This window comes from Pocillopora verrucosa, chromosome 7 (assembly GCF_036669915.1).
Source record: "Pocillopora verrucosa isolate sample1 chromosome 7, ASM3666991v2, whole genome shotgun sequence".
NCBI classification, from domain to species: domain Eukaryota; kingdom Metazoa; phylum Cnidaria; class Anthozoa; order Scleractinia; family Pocilloporidae; genus Pocillopora; species Pocillopora verrucosa.
Window position 1 is genome coordinate 16,408,460 of NC_089318.1, and position 16,808 is coordinate 16,425,267.

Below are 16,808 nucleotides of genomic sequence, written 5' to 3' on the forward strand. Positions count from 1 at the left end.
CCGCCAAACTATCTTTTAATGTTACATTTTTAGCTCGCGATTTTTGGATTTTACGATTCCAGGGAAACAAAGGTTGCACTAGTCCTGACACCACTCTTAAGCCAAACTGTTCTTGGGATGGTGTCTCCTCACACCTTTTCAGTTGCCTCTTTTCGCAGACGCACACGTATGCTGAAACAAAAAAGAAAAGGAAATCCAAAATTGCAATATTTCATCATACAACTAGCTTGATGAAGTTAGCCATTGGTATCCTTATCCTCGACAGGCCACCAAATTTGGAAATTTCGTGACCTTGGTTCAAAAGGATGGTAATTTTATCCATCGCAACCTATTTGATCCCGTACAACCATTTTTTGCCTTTCTTCAGTCCATTGGGAACTGTAGCAATTAAATGAACAAACTCATCTGGAAAATTTTCAATTCATTAATCGATATATTATGAAAGCATGATTGAAAACTATTACTCTTTGTTTTCTATCCTTTCTGGGGTAAGCTCTAATGCCAGTTCTCAGGCCCTTCCTAACAATCTCCCGGTTACGACTCCGGCAATTCGATCGGATTTCACTGGCGACGGAGAGAGGTAACGATAGTTTTTTTCCGTTTCTTTGTTTTGATTTTCATTTGATCGTATCGCTCTGCACTTTTGATTACGACTGCAATCGAATGTATAATAAAACCTCTAGAAGTGTTGGCTTGATACAGCCTTTGGATCACAGAGGGCTCAATCTTAATAAACGCAGGTTGCTGACTACAGATTCGTATTACAATAACAGTAACTGTCAATTAAACACTACCCATAAAAATAGATTTTGGTAGTAAAATGGCTTTGAAATGGTTGAACCGTTTAAGCTCTCTTTTGCAACATTTATTTGATTTAAGAGCAATTAAAATCGAAATGATAATGATGATGATGTTGAAGGTATTGATGCAGTGTTCCAGTTTTTACAATATGATTCATCAAAATTTACACATGTATAACAATTTTTTTTGCTGGTTGAACCGTATTTAACCGTAAAATTAACATATTTGAAATAATTAGTTTACAATTGAGTTATCTCGAGAAAAGTGTTCATCAACCTGCAATTTCTTAGGCATGTTACTTAATGTAAGACTAGCGCACGAGTCATGCTTAGCCAGTTACAGGCCTTCAGTTGGTAAACCGAGCGAAATGGTAAACGGCGCTATAGTAAGCGAGGGAGGCTTGGGTCGGGTCGGGTCATTACGCACTCGACCCAAAACCTCCCTCGCATTTTTTTTCGCTCCTCTGCTGCGGCGCAGAGGCTTAGTATAGCCCGGCTTCGTTTTACTGGCAGAACGCTTGGAACAGGATAGCGATACTAGGCCGCTACATCATTCTAATTTTTATCTGGATGGACATTATTATATGCTGTTTGCAGAAAATTCCAAGATCTGTCTGAACTCGGAAAGTTAGTAGCGGGGCGAACTTAGAATGGAGCGAGATCCTCATATACGCGGAAAGGAGATCATACAAAAAAGATGCAAACTGAATTTACTCTTAAAAACATTGAAATATAGATTTTAACAGGCTTCAACCGATTAATACATTAAACCCTTTACCGTTAAGAGAGACAAACAAAATTTCTCCTAAAATTATTTCCCCTGAATCAAACATTATAACAAACAACTTAAGAAAATCTTAAATGTTAAATTCTCCTCATCAGCTCCATAGGAAAGGTTTGGAGAACATGAGTATTTATGTTTGGGTGCAAATTGTTAATTAATTCAGAGAACCAGTTTGCTTTTTCTTTTGGTATTTTGGTTAAGAAATTTTATCTACAGGAAAGATGGATTTGTTTTCCATGTTAGAATGAAAAGTTGAAAATCTCAGAACTTGAGACAACTTTGTTGAGGGGCAAATGCTTGAATCTTAACCCTTTAACTCCTTAGAGTGATTAGCATCTAATTTCTCCTCACGATATCACCCCTGTATCACACATCAAGGTTATGAGAATAAAGGAAATAATCACCAACTAAAGAAGCTCTTGATTGTTAAACAAATTCTCCTTGTCAGCACTTTAGGAAATATATAGAGAACAGTTTGGAGAATATTAATACCGATGTTGGGGTGTAAAAGGTTAATTTCTATCCTGTTTTAAAAGCAACATTCCTTGTCAACAAAATTAATTCATTATATGCTTCGACGATGCAGGCAGTCGCGATAAACAAATCGTGGAAGTTGTTTAAAGCATGAAAAGGTACTGGATAGGTTATCGAGCAGCGAGACTCACAAAAGATCTGTTGAAAGCTTTGAAAAAATAGACGCTGATGTTATGTTAAACTGATACCCCTGGGGATTGGAATTGAGAATTTCTCTGCCTGTCCCTGATTAACACAGCCTGACTTAACAAAGCAGCTGAAGAGATTCTTTAAGAATCGAAACCGCCGGTCCTGCTAGACGATATACTTCAGTTTCAGTTTTACCTGAAAAAGATGTCAGCTTTTGAAACACCATTGCGGCCACCAAAAACGCCAGACTACCGTCCAAATCTGGACGAGGAGATGGAATTAACGTACACTGATCCGAACCTAGAATCGGACCCAGAGGATAGCCCTCCAGCATCACAACTCGAGCCAAGGCATAAAGCTGAATTAGCCAAGCAACGCAGCAACGAAGGTCTACGCCTTCAAAAAGGAAAGCCGTCAAAAAGAAAACCTTCCGAGGAATAGCCGATCCACGCGGCAGCCAAGGAAGAGGAAACATGAAGACACCATCAGCGCTATCCAGTTCAAGAAGCAAAAAACTGAAACCTCCATTTTAAAACTGGAGAGACACTTACAACAAAAGACTTGCCCTAAGTCGCTTCAATACAACGTGAAGGCAAACGTCACGCCTGACGAAACCTTTCGACAGGAAATAAGCGCTATTAAAAGTCACGCCGAAGAACAATACGTTAGCGCCCTAGTGCGCTTTCATCAGCGTAGACTTGTTAGTCACAAGAACAAACTTGAAAAGGCTAATATTGCCAAGTCTCGATCACAATACAATGTAAATACACGTGAAAGATCACGTTCGCCCTTGAGGAACACTGTAAATACTGATGCCGACAGGATAGACAAAATAGAAAATCAGCTTTCAGAGCTGAAAGATCTTATATGTACACGCTTTCAGAGTGATAATAAACATGTTGAAAAGTACAACAGTGTCACCTCTGAAAAATCAGTCGCCAAACCCACTGCAGCAAAAAGGCTATCCAAGAATAATAAACGCAAAAAGCGTAGAAAAAATACACTACACAAGCGAGTGACTACAGAAAGGGAGAAAAATGAAAAATACGTTAAAAACCTTTCAGACAATACATTAACTGATCACCAAGTCAGCGTGTTAGCAAAAGGGCTTAAATTTATTGAAACACCCGTGACAAATGAAAATAAGATCAGGCAACAATTGTTGCGTGACTTCGAACAATTCGCTAGGCGAATGAGACTTATATATAATATATATGATATATATTCCACGAGAATGACAAGGAACCACATCCTTTCCACGTCAAATCAAACTGGATACCACCAGTACAACCTTCTATTGCCCTTGAACGCTACTTCGAAAATATCAAGTTAAGCCTTGCTGAAATAGAAATAACAAAGCCAAAACACAATCTGTCATACAACGAACACAAAGCAGTCAAAGAACTGCAAAACAATACTGCCATCAACCTTAAACGTGCTGACAAAGGCACCACAACAGTGATTCTCAACAAGAGGGACAAAATTCAAGAGGCCCAGGTTCAGCTCGACAACAGAGACCACTACCGACCTCTTGAAAACCCCATGGTCACTGACACATTAAAAAAGTTAATGAGCTTATTGCTCAACTGCACAATGGCAAACATATAGACGATATGACAAAAAAGTGGCTTTCACAGACTCCCAATCCGCCCAGAATACCGATTTTCTACACTTTAACAAAAATCCACAAACCTTTGCCAGTGGGTAGACCGATTATATCGGGCTGCGAAGGACCAACTGAAAGGATATTATCCTCTGTGGATCATTTATTACAGCCTATTGCTCAAAAGCGAAAATCGTATCTCAAAGATACGACTGATTTCATCAACTTTATAGAGAAAACGCAAGTGTCAAATGATACTATTTTAGTATCAATGGATTTAACAAGCTTGTACACAAACATCCCACAAGAAGAGGGTATCACAATAGTATGCCAAGCATACGAAAAATACCACAATAACAGCCCTCCCATTCCGTCCCACTACTTAAAACAAATGCTCGGGCTTATACTGAAAGAAAATTCGTTCCAGTTCAACGGAGTAAACTATCTCCAATGTTTTGGAACTGCCATGGGAACACGAATGGCGGTTGCTTTCGCCAATCTCTTTATGGCCGAAATTGAAACAAAACTGCTTCACCAAAGCAGTATCAAGCCGAGAGTATGGGGAGTTACTACATCACGGGCGACGAGTGGGGGAAGAAGAAAAGACCGACATACGAGTGGTCAGCGGGGAAACAAATTTAATACTTATCAGTTATAGTTGCGGAAAACAATACTGTTGTAAAGCCGAACTATCAACAGTATACTTCGCTAAATAAAATGTTAAGCAATTTTTCAAAAGTGTTGATGGCACATATATCTTTTACTGCTGTAATAAACAATAGAGGTATCGGAAAAGGCATTGGTGGCACTGATCCGGAAAGACACTAAGAAGAATTATATTTACGGTTTGTAACTTGCTGCGTGACGAAAAAAGAAAACCAAAACCGTGGTCCCCAAATGAATTCTCCCACGATTGAATATATATAATAAACACTAAAAGAACTACAGCTGATGGAAATTTAAAATTTCTTATCTAAAGGCTGTGGATACAAACTTAATAATGACTCTAAAAATATAAAAATCTAGAACGCAATTTTTTTAGCGTTGCTTAGATTTTCATTTTTCCGGAATCAAAAGTCAAGATTGCAAAGGTCAAGTGAAAAGCAAGCCGACTATGATTAACGCCTCAAACAAGTCAAGATATAGAGATTACTTCATGGAAAATGCGCGCGTACGATTTTTATTCACGAGTTGTGTAGTATCAACGAGTGAATGAAAATCGTACAAAGCGATAATTTTTCACGGTGAAATTTTGTCGTTCGTACTCCTGATTGGCTACATTTAGAATCAGTACGAATTTTAGTCACTACGATTTTTGTGGGTAAATCTCAGTACCTATGAAATAAAACTTTTTTTCGTCATACAACAAGCTACATATCGTAAATATCATTCTTCTTGATGCCTTTCCCGGTGTCAGCGATGCCTTTCCCGATGCCTCCGTTGGTTAATATAGCAGTAAAAATATTGTTCCAGTCAAAGCGTTCGGATAATTGCTTATCTTTTGAATTAGCGAAGTATAACCTGGTAATATTTTGGCTTTACAACACGATTGTTTTTGGCAAGTTACAAAACGTAAATATAATTCTTCTTAGTGCTTTTCCGAATGCCACCGATGCCTTTCCCGATACCTCTATTGTTTAATACAGCAGTGAAAGATATATGTGCCATCAACACTTTTGAAAAATTGCTTCACATCTTATTGAGCGAAGTAAACTGTTAACATTTCGGCTTTTCATCACGATTGTTTTCTGCAACTACAACTGATATGTCTCTATATGAAGTATTAAATTTGTTTCCCCGCTGACCACTCGTATTTCGGTCATTTCTTCCTTCGCCGCTCGTCGCCCGTGATGTAGTAACTCCCGAGAGTATGGAAGCGTTACATTGACGACGTTTTCTCCCTGTGGGATGTTCGTAAACAAGACATTGGTCTATTCATAGAACAAGCTAACACGTTCCATCCAACTATAAAGTTCACGGCTGAAATCTCAGAGACTGAGATCACATTCTTAGACACGGTTGTCTACAAAGGTGAAAGATTCCAAAACGAAGCTATCCTCGACGTCAAAACTCACTACAAACCGACCGAGACCTTTCAATATACACAATATTCATTTTGCCACCCGCCAGGTGTTAAGAAAGGCTTTATTAAAGGAGAAGCTATCAGACTTCTAAGAACAAACTCCTCGGAAAGAAATTTCCAGGAGGCCATGTGTAACTTCAAAACAGGAATTGAAGCACGTGGTTACCCAAAAAGCCTAATTGAAAAAACGTTATCTGAGGTCTCGTTTGCCGCAAGGCAGTCGACACTTAAAAAACAAACCAAAAAAACTACAGGCAAAATATTGCCTGAATTTTTTTACAGGCAATATTTTTTACAAAATTTAAAACAAATACTGATGCAAGAATGGAACCTCATCCAAAATCAGCCACTGCTGAAAACAATTTACAAAACGCCTCCGATTATATCATACAAAAGAGTTAAATCGCTCAAAGACATAATCGTGAGAGCGAAGCTTTAATTAAAGGCTTTTGCGTCGCAAACGTAAAACCACACAGGGGAGTCTGTGTAGGCCTGTCTATGACCTTTTCAATCTGTTAAACTGATACCCCTGTATCACACATCAAGGTCATGACAGTATAGGAACTAATCACCAACTAAAGAAGCTCTTGATTGTTAAACACATTCTCCTTGTCAGCACTTTAGGAAATATATAGAGAACAGTATGGACAATATTCTCATGCCGCCACAGAAACAAAACGTTACTGCGTAACAATTGAAGTATCGTCTTTAGGCAAAGTTATAGAGTATATAAACGATGGTACGAACATTCTTAACAATAAAATCCCCTGATTAGTGCGCAATCACGAAACAGGCTTGTAGGGATTAAAGTATAGTCTCTCTGTTTTTTTCCACTATCGCAACATATATCCCGCACTACTTCTACGTATCAAGCACTGTAAACGGAAAAATCAATACACAGACTTCCTATATATATATATGTATATTTTTTTTCCCTTCTAAATTTCCAAGACTCTTTTCACGCAGACCAAGGTTGATAAATTGTTGAAATTTTACGCCTGAAAAAAAGCATTTGATGGAAGACGTTTTATAAACTACGTGATTCGCATCTTTGAAGTCATGTCAATGGATTTTTGTGACAGCATGTGTTTTGTGGAACCTGACTGTGTCAGCATTAATCTTGATAAATGAGTGAAGAAAGACGAATAAGAAGGACCATTATTTTGATCATCCAGCTGACATAGGTGTTGCTTCATTAGCAAATACTCATTTGTGGAAAAAGTGGAAAAAAGTTTCTGAAATATTCATTACTATTTGTTGTAAAATGCTCCAGGTACTCTAGTTTTCAACAATTTGTTGCAGGGACGAAGACGATTTTGGGCCTAATAAGGGCAAAATTACTCACTCCTATTTCTACCAATGAAGCCAAGTAAAGCATCAGAAGCATTTATATTTTCTGTTTAGCTTCTTGCTAAGAATATGAATACCGATTTTTAGACTTAAACCGCTGTCACGTCCGAACGATTGATTATTAGATGACCCGTCGAGAGGCTTCGTGAAAGTTAATTTGTTTTCATACAGTGAATTGTTTTCGTGCAGGAACAAGGGTCAAAGATATCAAATTAAAACGAAAAACAGTAAGGAAACACCCGAGTCTCATTGTTAAAAAAAAAAAAAAAAAAAAAATTTTTACCATAACAAAAACAATTCAAATAAGTTTTTCCGCATCAATTTGCGCAGAATTCCAGAAGTCGGTCGCGGAAACCTGGCGATCTACGCGATGAAGAAGTCGATTTTTATCTTTGTTCTGTTACTTTTGTGCTTCATGATACTTGCTTATGTCTCATCACAAGGTGAGCCTCACCATTACTCATTTATGTAGAGAAGAGACATTAGTCCTTCATAGTCACCGTAACCGTTTAACACCTGCATGTTGTATGTTTTAAGGAAGTTTTGTTATTCATCTCCACAATAGCAAAAATGTTTAAAGATAGCTTAACACTTTCTTAAACTTCTTAACCAAATAAATTATTGGTGATGAAAAGATACTTTCGCAGATAGTTTGTTTGAGTACCTTTATGTGAATTTAATTGCGAATGGTTTTCTTTTCTCCTTTTTGTTTTGTTGTGGCTTTTTTCTTAATTAATTCTTTCTTTTATCGAGCTCGTCATCCAAGTTGATATATTGTAATATTTCTTACCTCTCTATCACTTCTTTATCAATTTATGATTTTTTTTGTATTTTGTTTTCGAACATGTAAAAAGTTCACACTCGTAAATTTTATTGTCTTCCTAGTCTTTTGTTATGCCACTCAGTCTTCTTATTTGTGTCGGCTGGAGTTGTTTTTGTGTTTATTGCGCTGGTAAAGTTGGATTTTTGCCTCAGTTGTGATTAAATTTTTCTCTAGCGAATAACTCCCAACGTCAGGGAAGATCAAGAAACTTGCGATTCCTGTTAGATATGTAGCTTTTGAGGAGTAATTTATTCGGAAGAAGAACACGTTTTGCAATAAAGATCTTCTGCAATGACAAGCTCTTTGCAAACGTTCTTTATTCATTGATCTGGTTCATTCATGGATTTCTTCAACAATTTAGTCCGCTATAAAAATCAAAACCGGCGAACTTCGTCGTTACTGAGAAAATCTACTGCTGTTTATTTTTGGGGAATTTTTGAATGGAAAATCTTCTTACTTAAATTTGTGCATTTTTTGTGGAAATTAATTGCCATCTGCAAGTTTCCTGCGGATGGCAGTACGGATAATTGTCTGTAATTTATCTAGAAAGGTATTCATCGAGATGAAAAAGGGAAGCAAATGGATGGATGAATTGAAATGAATATATTCCAACGGAGAAACTATCAGTAAATCCTCAATTGTTATCATCATTTTGACGTCCCTGATGGCCATCTCTTTTTCTAGTGCTTTCCTTCTTTCATGTTTTTTTTATAAATCTTAAAGGCTTTTGTGACGCAGACCAATGCCGCGTGTTGGAGTTTACCCCTGAAAAAGCATTTGACGGTAAACGTCTCATAAACCACGTCATTCGCATCGTTGAAGTTCTGACAATGAGTTTTTGTGACAACATGTGTTATATGGAACCTGACTGTGTCAGCAGTAATGTTCATAAACAAGTGAGTGGTCACGGAGGCTACAAATGTGAACTGAATAATGTTACTCACGAAAGACACGAACACGACTTGGAGAAGAAAGACGATTATTTTTATCATGCAGCTGAGGTAGGTGTTGCATCACTAGCAAATACTCATTTCAAGTGAAAGAAAAAACTAGTTTTCCGGTCATAATCGTTGTAATTGTTTCTTGAATTCTAATATCACTGTCAATATTTCTATCTTTAGCATTATCATTATTGTTGGTTTAAATGCTGCTTGTTTTCCTTTTTATTCATATTTCAATGTATGATATTATTTTCTCTTCAGAGCGCTTGTGTTGATAACAATTCTACTTGTCAGAGCGGTTTTACTGACAAAGGAGATCTCTGTTTGTGTACCACTGGATTCAAAGGTCCAAGGTGTAAGAAAGGTAACTCCTGTCATGTCAAACCAGCCGTAAGCTCGTGTTCACTACAGTTTTATACACAACTTCTAAAGGCACCTGTAAAAGTTAAAAGGTCCGTTTTTTTTTTATAAACTCACGCAATAACCATGCAGCTGTTAACTAACCCTTGCCTAGAGAGCTGCTTCAAAATTGCAGGACTATCATGTCGAATCTCACGTAGGTCTCAATTTGTTTTTCACATCTTATTTTCACATCTGCAATGATGACGTTCTAATTATGGAAGATCTTTTTCAGATATCGATGAGTGTGCTTTAGGAACACAAGACTGCAGTGAAAATGCTGTTTGTAACAATACCAATGGTTCCTATAACTGTTCATGTAAACCTGGATATTCTGGAGATGGACGGACTTGCGAAGGTAAACGTGACCAAAGCCCTAATTTTATTTAACGAACAAAAGAATGGAAACTGAAAACGCAAATTTCAACCCTTAAAATGGTAAAATTGGTCATGTGTTCAGGGGACTTCCCTATTGAATTGGTTGCCACAAATTTTGCAGATGTAAACGAGTGTGGTGACGGAACATCCAACTGCAGTGCTGATGCTATGTGTATCAATACCAAAGGATCATATCGCTGCAAATGCAAAACTGGATCTACTGGGGATGGACGGACCTGAAAAGGTAAAACAGAGCCTATAGTTTCTGAGTCTAATGTTAATCAATTAGATACGGAGAAATGTAAATATATGTTGTTTCTTATTAGTATCATCAAGCAAAGCGGCGGACAATTTTGTATTTTTAAAAGTAATGTACTTTATAAAAATAGTGAATGTGAAAGATGGGCAACTTCTGTTGCTCAATAATCCATACCCAAATGGGATGATGTTACTCTTGCATGGCCAAGAGAACTGCAGAAAAATTGCAAGACTCGGATCCAACTGGAGTCTCCAGTTGCTGTCTACACTTTATTTTTAAAACTGCATTAGTTTTAAATTAAATAGCAGTGATGATGTTCTAATTAAAGGAGAGTCTTTTTAGATATCGACGAGTGTGCTACAGGAAAAACCAACTGCAGTGCTGATGCTGTGTGCAACAATACTAACAAGTTAACTTATTGATGGACGTGAAAATGCTTGCCTGCGTAGATAGCAGTCTCATGGTGTGTATTTAAAGCGTCGTGCGGCTTGAGTAAAAACGGCGAGGTCGCGAGGGGTTTGGGATGCTGCTTAAATTCGCGGCTCCGCTGCTTTTATTCTTATCTAGCGCATTCGACACCGCTAACAATGCAAGTTAGAAAACACGAGTGACCAAGAACGTTATGTATTTCCTATTCCACATGTAAATTTTCCCTTTGAGAACATTTTAAACCTCTATCCCATCTTTTTTAAAGGGTTTATTGCTGTTGATATGCCTTTCCTTTTTTTCAGCTTCGACGTGTAAGGAAATTTTCGACCGGAATGTGTAAGTCAATTATTCACTAACAACAAAGCGAGCGCGGAATTTAATAAGAGAATATGAAAATAACAGTAGTTCTAATAATGATAATTCTGAAAATGATACTCCGCTAAGTATAGCAACCTTGATGATAAACTTGCACACTAGCTTCCATCTTGAAAACTTTCGCCTCATCGAAAAGTACTTTGTGTCACTTACTAAATAAGAGAAAATAAAAACCCAACTGATCGGTGTATAACTCCCAGTCCGCTCCCACAACCTATTTTGTCACTTTTCCGTTGGCTTGACTCGTGTTGACATTCGACGCTTCGTTCGGCATTTCCTGCCGTGCCTTCGTCAACTTCAGAAGTGATTCGTGTTTACCGCTTGTGCTTGGCCAAAAAAAGATCCCATCCACGTCGCCAGCTTTGATGTATTAGTCCAAGGTCCAGAAAACAAGACAATATTAGTCAGACAAGATCTGCCAAAAACTTCAACCACATGGTCAATCCAAATATGGAAAACTGGTCGCGTGACATTGGGTATAGGGAAAAATCCAAACGGAAAGATTTACCAATTCTAGTATCAATGGACTTTTCTGGTTTGTAAACAAATATATCTCAAGAAGAAGGAACGAACATAGTATGTGAAGCATACGAAAAGTTCCACAACCATAACGCAACGATCCCAACGCACTACCTCAGGGAAATGTTTGGCTTAATACTTAGAGAAAATTCGGTTTAATTCAATGAGGGGAACTTCCTCGAAACACATGGCATTGCTATAGGTACGAAAATGGCAGTGTTATAGGTACGAAAATGGCAGTGTCATTTGCTAATATTTTCATGGCGTTAATTGAAACGAAATTAATCCAACAAAGCGAAACTAAGCATAGAGAATGGAAAGGTTGTATAGATGACGTTTTCTTTTCTCTTTCTCTCGCTGACCGAGACCTTTTTTAATTTGCGCACTTTGCCTCGTGCCACCGACCAGACGTAAAATATGGTATCAAGAAAGGCGAAACAATAACATGGCCTGGAACTAATTCTTCGAAAGAAACATTTGAGGAGGACCTTTGGAAATTTAAACAACGCCTCAAAGCAAGAGGGTACCCAGAAAACATTATAGAATAGTCTCTCTAGGGGTCAGCTTTACCTCTAGACAATCGTTTCTTGCACATACACAAAAGCTAAAAGGTCACCAACATTTATTGCGGAGGGGGGCAGGGGGGTAGGAGAGGGCAGGAAGCGTGAGAACAGGTTGCGGGAAGCGGGAGTTGAAATAAAGAAAGCGATAGTTTGTTCTTTATTACTGGGTATTATTTAGTCAAAAACACTCATATATTAAAGTTTTGAAATTTCCATTTCATATCCACCAAAGGCCAGGAAATGAACAAGAACGTTAAGTTTTGGCACAGTTTAAAAATTAAACCCGGGTTTTTGATCCTCTTGATTAACCTGAAGACGGGAGCAACACAATGAAGGGTGAGAGTCGGGAGATAAAAGGGCATAAAAGTACGGGAGGTGGGAGAACATTGTAGGGGAAGCGGGAGACTCTGACCCCCTTGTCCCCCCCCCCCCTCCTCCACTTAACTGTCTTTTGTCACAACGTACCACCTGGCAGTTAAAAACTTAAAACAAATACTGATGGAGCATCGGTGTCTAATACGCAATCAGCTCTTGCTGAAAACAAGTTTTCAAAACATCCAATCATCTCTTGCAAAAAGGGAAAATCCCTTAAGGACACGCTTGTGAAAGCAAAAACCAAATTTGAAGGCGATTATGCGACGCGACTACAAAAGCTACAGATTTCACGAAATTAAGCAAGATTTAATTGATTCATCTATGCTTAACAAGCGGGAGACTGGTTCAAGTTAAAATCGATGACAAGTCGATTCTAGCACTAACGATTGAGTTTTATCACTAGCGATTGATAATTTAGCACGAATAATTGAGTTTATCACAAAAGATTGATATTTTAGCACTAACAATTGAGTTTGTTATTAGCGATGGATATTTTGGCACAAATGGCTACCCATAGGTTGATGCAATCTTTTTTAATTCCTCTTTTTCTTTAAGGTCGCGACGAAGCCAAGTATACCCGCTGATGTTTGGTTCACAAACGATTCCTGTTTTCTGTCACATGGGAAACTTTGGATGTGGGGATGGAGGATGGACGCTAGCCATGAAGATTGCCAGCACGTAGGTTAACTCCCTGTCTCCTCTGCGAAACTCCCGATATTATTGAAATGAACATGGGCAAATCAAAAATGTAATTCTTGTCTTTCAGAGAACTTTCCATTACGATTCCCAATTCTGGAGCAACAGAAATGGTTATAACTTTGCTGGAGGCAAGACTGGCTTTGACTCACAAGAGACCAAGTTACCAACCCTGACTGGAGCACACCCTTCTCCAAGATCTGCCTCGGTATGAATATTAGTCATCAGCTCAGGTTCATTGTCATCAACAGGCACGCCAACTCACTGTTCTCACTGATCGCTGATGGGAAATACCGCGCCACCTCATTGGGTCGTAACACGTGGAAGTTGCTGATTGGTGCTCGGGCCTCCCTGCAGCCCAACTGCAATAAGGAAGGATTCAATGCAGTGGGAGACAATCCTCGTCATTCCAAAGCAAGAATCGGCATCACGGCTAACGAGCAGAATGACTGTGGTTCCTGTGACTCCCGAATTGGTTTTGGCACAGGAGGTCTATATGATGATTCTAGCACGTGTGGAAATGAGGCAATGTACTCGCCAGATAATGGAAACAAGCACATCAAAGCCATGGGTTACATCCTGGTACATTGACAGGGGACACAGTTAACTTCCCAAATTTTGAGCCGAGAAGCCATCATGAAGAAGAAAATGTAGTGTCCTAAAGCTTAAAGGCTAATAAAGAAATGAGTTTAACCTCATATTCTTCTCTGGTTAGCTTTGTCTCAAGTAAAATTTTTTCAATGAAATTCAAAGCATTTCATTTGAGCAAAAATTCAGGTTTTGTTAACGAAGTAAATATCGGCAAAGAGGTCATATTCGATGTTTGTAATACGTCTACGTCCTTAAGAGTGAGCGTAACATCGTAACATAGAAAAGAAGGAGCACGGAAAATGTGACTTCTTTAATGTTTTTTTTTTCTTTTCTTTTTTTTTTTTTTTTTTTACCGTTCGTATTGTTCTTTACGCTCACCTCACGCATCCAGTTGGCTGCTCTAGTGAAAAACATGAAAAATGTCGCCAGTTAAAAGTAACCAGGAGTCCACGGGCTTTAACGATTTTTATAGAAAATAATTAGCTCATGATATGAGAATGCAAACAGAATGCAAAGTAATGCTCTCCCGAAGTATTGCTTGTCTTTCTCGCTTTCACCAGAATGACATAATTTTTATGTATCATTTGTTCGAGACGCGAGTCTCTGAGTTAAATATGATACTAATATCAACAAGATGATTATTAGCTCACGATTCGAACGGATTTCTTTCCTGAGTATTTCTAGAGGTCATGACTTCCCTCACCAAAATTTCAGATATCCTCCGTTAAATTCTAAAAATTGGCTTAAAAAGATCAGCACGATCGCATCTCGTGATGTCATCGGCTTCTCTACTCGAGCCGCGTAAATCAGTCCTTATTGGTTTGAAGTTCAGATAGGAAGAGATAAAGTCAGGAAGTAACGGACATTTTAAAAAGACGATGAAGAAGAGTGCCACATAAAACTACCTTTTTCTGTCTTTAATTACACGTTTAACTCGCGATTTTTGGATTTTATGTATATAGGGGAAACAAAGGTTACACTAACACCACTGTTAAGCCCAACTGTTCATGGGATGGTGTCTCCTCACGCCTTTTTCTTGTCTCTTTTCGCAGACGCACACGTGTGCTGAAAAAAAAAATGGGAACGAAAATCCAAAATTGCACTATTTCATCATAGAACTAGCTTGATGTAAGTTAGCCATTGGTATCCTTATCATCGACAGGCCACCAAATTTGGCAATTTCGTGACCTTGTTTCAAAAGGATGGTAATTTTATCTATCACAACCTATTTGATCCCGTACAACCATTTTTGCCTTTCTTCAGTCTTTTGGGAACTGTAGCAATTGAATGAAAGAACTCATCTGGAAAATTTTCAATTCATCAATCGATATATTATGAAAACATGATTGAAAACTATTGCTCTTTCTTTTCTTTCCTTTCTGGGGTAAACTCCAATGCCAGTTCTCAGGCCCTTCCTAACAGTCTCCCGGTTACGACCCCGACAAGTCGATTGGATTTCACTGGAACGTAAGCGACGGAGTCGTGATGTAACGATATTTTTCTTCCGTTTCTTTGTTTTGATTTTCACTTGATCGTATCGTTCTGCACTTTTGATTACGACTGCAATGGAATGTATTATAAAACCTCTGGAAGTGTTGGTTTGATTCAGTCTTTGGATCACAGAGGGCTTAATCTTAATAAACGCAGGATGCTGACTACAGATTCTTATTACAATAACAGTTTTGTCAATCAAATACTACCTATAGAAAGAAATTTTCTTAGTAAAATGGCTTTGAAATGGTTGAACCGTTTAAGCTCTCTTTTGCAACATTTATTTGATTTAACAGCAATCAAAACCGAAATGATAATGATGATGATGTAGAAGGTTTGGATGCAGTGTTCTAGTTTTTACAATATGATTCATCAGAATTTACACATGAATAGGCCTTTCCTGATTATGCTACTAAAACTGGCATTTATGCTCCTAGAAATTCCGCTTTACGCCAAAAAATATGCTCAAATTATGCTCGATTCTCAAAATAATGCTATTTTGGTTTCAGAAAATGCTTTGTTTAATTTCAAGCAAAACGTAGAAACTCAGGCATCATGTGTGTATCAGCAACTGAATAAAGTGAACAGTGTTTAATTGTTTGTTTATAAAACTTGTGATACAGTCAAAACTTGTCCAATGATAAATAGTTAATTAATGTTCGAAGTCCCTAGCGCTTGTTGTACTGTGACATGACGCTGGCTTTGAGGTAGTCAACAAGAGCACAATTCTGTTGCTCGTTGAAGGACGCCTTCAGTATTGAAAATATTCTTTCTGCCGTAGCAGACGATGGTTGGACAAGGAGAACTTGCTTCACCGCGGATGCCCAACGAGGAAGTTGCTCCTCGTGCCCACACCACCATTCCACTTTCTTCTCTTCTGTCGGGATAACAACATCTTCAGTGGCAGCCAAATAGGCGGAAGCTCAGCTTTGAGACCGTCGATAGTAGTATCACTATCCAGGAAAGGAAATGCTCTCAGGGACTTTACTAATGCATTTGTGGGCTTAAACCACTGGATCCTAACGGGGCAGAATAGTCTGGCAGCCTTGAATACTACCACTACATCATAAAGATCGACATTAAACTTTCTCAGAAACCACGTAATTGCCGGCTCAACACAAGCCTTCGCACTCCGTTTAAGTGCTGTTACGTTCTGACATGGGTCTTCCTCGGCAATTGCAGTTGCAATTGCGCGGACGTTTGGGAAACAAGGAGTTTGACAAAATTGGGAAACGGCGCTTAGTTTCTCGTAACAAGAAAAAACCGAAGGACCATCCCCTTCCAAAAAATACGTGGCTTTCACAAAATGTTTGCAAACATCGACTGATAATACACCTCCCATTTGGACCACCATCTGTTAGATCCTTCTATAACAGTTTGGCTTTACAACTATGGCGAAACATTTTAAGCCAAAGGCTTCCGAACTCTACCAGTGTATGAGAGAAGCACACGACATTCAGCATCTTAGAGAATATAAATGCCATTCTGTCCAGTGCTGCTTGGTTAACGCTTGCACCGTCTCTCATGGCTGCTAGCAAGGAATTTGCTCTAACCCCATAATCAACAGACAGGTACTGATTAAGAACTTGTGCTAGTTCGTTGGCATTAACTGACTTAGAGCAAACATCAATTCTCACAAGCCGTTGGATAATGTTCCAGTTATTGTCCACAAAACGAACTATTATA

The 16,808-nt window shown here is 38.5% G+C and overlaps 2 pseudogenes; both read left to right on the plus strand.

The window, feature by feature from the left end:
• The first annotated feature begins 2,451 nt into the window (after nt 1-2,451).
• Nucleotides 2,452-6,380, plus strand: LOC136282562 (uncharacterized; annotated as a pseudogene).
• A 1,300-nt stretch (nt 6,381-7,680) lies between these two features.
• On the plus strand, nt 7,681-13,631 carry LOC136282310 (uncharacterized; annotated as a pseudogene).
• The last annotated feature ends 3,177 nt before the right edge of the window (nt 13,632-16,808 follow it).